This window comes from Apium graveolens, chromosome 4 (genome assembly GCF_009905375.1).
Source record: "Apium graveolens cultivar Ventura chromosome 4, ASM990537v1, whole genome shotgun sequence".
Taxonomy (NCBI): domain Eukaryota; kingdom Viridiplantae; phylum Streptophyta; class Magnoliopsida; order Apiales; family Apiaceae; genus Apium; species Apium graveolens.
In genome coordinates this window covers 131,903,067-131,908,007 of record NC_133650.1, presented here as the reverse complement: position 1 = coordinate 131,908,007, position 4,941 = coordinate 131,903,067, and positions in this window count along the sequence as shown.

The following is a 4,941-nucleotide window of genomic DNA, read 5'->3' as shown; positions in this document are numbered from 1 at the left end:
GGTTTATGGATTTATAAGAATCATATGAAATTTCTAAAATCTTTTTCCGGGTAATTAAAATCTATTTTATAAAAACGGGAACCAACCGACGTCAACCGTTCTTACATTTTAGGAACCCGAAACTCTTTCGAGAACTCCTTCCTAACCTAATTGTAATATTCCGAGCATATTCCATGTTTCGACTTTTTCGATCCGGCGTACGGTTTGTCCTGCGCGGGTCCCGGTGCAACATTTTCGATACAATATTCGTTTCGGTAAATCAATAACCCGTATTTTCGATAAACGGGAGCTTTTTATTAAACTATCACAATTATCACTTCGTAATACGTGTAACCAGGCGCTGAGACCAAGACCGCAGTACAAATTGTACTGATTTGGATAATTATCCCGAAAACCGATACTGTTTGGATCAGTTTTTACAAATAAACGTACCGTTTTATATCCGGAATGATCCAACGGGATACTAATTTTCCGTAATTATAAATAGCCTTTTACCGTAATTTATTTCGTATCAAAATCATTTGCAGACAGATAATTATATAATTTTCAGAGAAAAACCCTAATTTCCTAAAATTGTTCTAAGAATCAAACAAGCATTTGGAGGTGTTATTCAATTCGGTTTGGAAAGCTCGAGTAACCAATCTGAAGGTCTTGAAGAGCTCTACCAGATTCTGTAATCCATACACCTGCAGAAATCATGGTTATTTTTCTAAAAATTTATTTATTTTCGAATTTATTTTATTAAAAATATGAATTTTTGTTCGGATGATTGTTTGTATGATTTGATGATTGCATGTTGTAGAGCTTGTTTTCCTGATGATTTTCATATGTCATACGTCTGATTTGGAGTTCAATAACATGTTCAAATTTGAGTTTGATTTTCGAATTTTAAAATTAGGGTTTATAACCCGTATGAATGTTCTTAATTGAAATTTGGGGGTTTCTTATTCTGTGATAGATTGATGTTGTGTTATAGTGGGTTGTGTTCTCTATGAAATTTGCAATCTAGTCGTATAAGTTTCATGAACCAACGAGGTCTGTAGAGAAGGGAGTTGTGTTTTGAAGTTTTCCGATGTTCGCCGGAAACTGGAAAATTTCACGGCCAAATTCCGGCCCACTCATGGATTGTTAGGATGAATTGATTGCATGGTTGTGTTCCTGGTGTTGTGTAGATGTGATCTGGAGGTGATGGTGGCCTGAGCATCCCTGGAACGTGTTCTCCGGCCATCCCCGACTGTTTTCCGGCGACCCCCTGGAAAATTACAGTTTAGTACCTATAGTTTTGAAAACGATGCAGTTTGGTCCCTGTAGTTTCTAGACTTTGCAAAAATTGGATTTCTGTTTTAAAAATGTTTAAAAATCATATTTCCTATTTATTTTTATTATAAAAATTCGTTTTTAATTTCTGAAAATTCTAAAAATTATTATTTTAATTCTGAAAATTATTTTTAATTCACAAATAAATCTAAATTAATTAGTTAATTAATTTCAGTTAATTTCTAATTGATTAATTGGTCAATTAATTCGAAAATTAATTGATTAATTGATTTAATTAATTATTAATTGATTTTAATTAATTATTTAATTACAATTAATTATTTAAAAATGATTTAAAAATTCTGAAAAATAGTTTCGAGCTTTAAAATATTATTCTAAATTATTTCCAAGGCTCGATAATTATTCTAAAATTATTTCGGAGCCAGAATTGGGCAACGGAACCCTGTTTATTAACCCGAAATTGATCCAACGACCTGTTTTAATTCTGAAAAATGTTTTAAAAATCATTTTAAATACCAGAAAGCCTATTTATGACCCGAGACTTCTTTATAAATGATATATCATTGATTACATGATGTATTATATGCTATATGTGATTTGTTAATTGACTATCGGTCTATATATTCTGTGTTTACTTGATTATTGCATAACTTTCAATCCGTTAATCGGATTTGGGTAAAACGAAGGGTAGATAGAAGTATGTGTTGAATAGAATTCCATGAGTAAATTATTGATAGATGCTTATGATATGTGAGCAGAAGAGGCAAGACGTAGGAAAGGGAAACAGATAGTTGAGGAGTAAGACGCTTGTGATTGGAAGCGAGTGCAGTGTAGTAAGCTAATATCAGGCAAGTATTCCGAACTTTCTCGAAATATTGTAATACGTGATAGTCTTGTTGATATTGCAAGTGCTTTGAAGCACTGAAACCTAAACCCTGATTCCAGTTATAGTTCTTGAGCCATGAACCTTATTCTTTCTAGACCATTGATTGTTGTATACCCAAACACGAACCTCAAGTATACGATACTACTCCACAAATACATGCAAACAAAATCCCAAACACTGAACTGAATTACTTGTACATTCAATCATTGTATCCTATGCATTGAAAGCCCAAATCTTTGAAACCCTGAAATGTTGATTTCTTTGTTGTCCAATTCTTTCATTACCCAGCACCCAAGCTTTTAAATTACCTTATTGATCCTTACAAGGATTGAAACCCTTTCAATGTTAAACACTCATTGTTGTTAATGATTCTGGTTATTGTTTATTATTGCATATTCTGTTATTATGTTAGAATTGGATTATTTTTATAAAATTGTGGACCAGATTCGTGGTCAGACCATATAATGGTCAAGTTAGGCCAATGTGTGCCTTGGATCCAGTAGTTAGAGCAATGATGTGTGCCTTGCTCGGGGTTAGTGCGTGACTGATCAGCAGCCTAATCTTGGTTTTTAAATTAAAAGTATAATATCCAATTCTAAATCATAATCCAATGTTCACTTGATATCATAATCATATTCACCTGATGATCATTATTCTCAGTTTTGTCATTGTGACTTGCTGAGCTAGTTAGCTCATTTGTGCGATGTTGTTTATATTCTTTCCAGTTAAAAAGGAACCAGTTGGTAGCGAGGATCCCCAGTCCAGCGCGAGAGCTAGGGGTTCAGGTTGAGAAAGCTGAGCTAGTAGGCTTCTTTTGGGATAATTTAAGTTTGTAAAAGTTTGTAATAATGTTTAATACTCAGTTTGAGTTTGAAATAGTTGGGATTTGAACGGTTTGTAATATATTAGTGTGTATGGCTTGTGTGCATACTTTAACCTGTTGCGGTCCGTGGTGGTTGGTAAGTAGGGTCACTGCATATATTATTATTATCTTTATTATTGTTATAAACAGGTTATAAATAAGGTGTGTGTGTGGACCCCAAACTTCTGACCCGGGTTTGGAGGGCGCCACAGGTTTGGTATCAGAGCTACAGGTTATAAGTCACTGACACAAGCCTAGGTTGACGGGAATGGGTAGAGGGATAGGATTAGAAGTAAGGTATAGGATGATAGAACATCGAGAGGCTGAGTGTTATGGTATAACCGGTATTAGTATAGTTTGCATCGTGGTACGAGATTCTTATATTACGATATGATTTCAGATAGCAGAGATGGTCAACTCTTTCATTCCCGTATCAGCTGATCACTCAGAGCCTTCAGTTGGAGCACCAGCATCGGATCCACGTCCTATTATTCCACCAGCATTGGCTATTCTACCTTCACCGGTGTTGCAGCCCGTACCATTGCAGACTATTCCACCTCCAGGCATGAGGCCACCTGTTAGAGGACCCCCACCAGCTAATTCAGATTCCACTGGGCATTCAGTAGCGAGTGCCCTATTCCAGTCTACATTGCCCCCAGTTCCTTATTACCGGTATGAGGCTCTTCTATTGGAGCGTGATTTCTTGTTGGCTCAGATTAGAGAGTTACAGCATATCATCAGGACTACAGATGTTGATCGTGGTGTGAGGGAGCTTCGAGAGGAGATTTATGTGACACGGAGGGTTCTTGAGGCTAGGCTACATGGAGCTACACTACCTGGCAGAGGCCCTGATGCACTGCTGGGCTGGGCTACTGAGGTGATGGAGGACTTTGAGAGGCTGGCAGGACCAGAGTTTCCTTGGAGCTGAGTTAGAGTTTCTGAGATGGAGATGCTGAGCAGTGTTGTTATGATTATGTAGTATGTACAGTAGTGTGTAGTGTGTATTAGTAGACTTTTGAGTTGTATTTATAGACTAGCGATGCTGACTAGTGAGTAGGTTGTTGTACCCTTTTTGCTTTTACTTTCGAAGCGTCTTTACGCTTGTACTACCTAAAACTTTTGATCTATATATATCAGTACCTTTTTCCTTTCCAACACTGTCATTTACTTTATTGCACCAGTATACCCTGTGATACCATGTACCCTGTTTTCCATAACTGTTTATATTCTGTAAAGAAGCATGCAATTTACTTAGTTACAACTGTTTTCAAAAAGAGATATTCCTGTTTTACAAAACCTTTCTTTTATACAAAGATTTGATTCAAAAGCTAAATAAATTGATTGATTCTTTACAGAAAATGCCTCCCAGAAGAAATACCCGCACCAACAACCAGAATGAAGAAATCAACAACAACAACAATAACAACCAAGATGATACAAACCAGAATGTGAACCCAGGACCCATGGACCCAACAATAGCCCAGATTCTTCAAATCTTGGCCCAACAAACAGTTCACCTGGCACAACAATAGCAGAGACAGACCAATCCCCAGGTAACTTTCAAAACTTTTCAGGCAGTAAACCCACCAGAATTCAAGGGTTCCTTAGAGCCAATTGAAGCAAATGTGTGGTTAAAGGAAATAGAGAAGGCATTTGCCGTGGTAAAAGTGAAAGAGGAGCTGAAGGTTGAATTTGCAAGTTACTATCTGAAGAATGAGGCCACCTATTGGTGGGAGATGGTGAAGACATTGGAAAGCACAGATGTTATTACTTGGGAAAGGTTTAAGGAATTGTTTTTAGAAAAGTATTTTCCTCAGTTTGTTCAGGATCAAATGGAGCTGAAGTTTTTAGAATTAAAGCAAGGGAACATGTCGGTAACAGATTATGAGGGGAAGTTTGAGGAATTGTCAAGGTA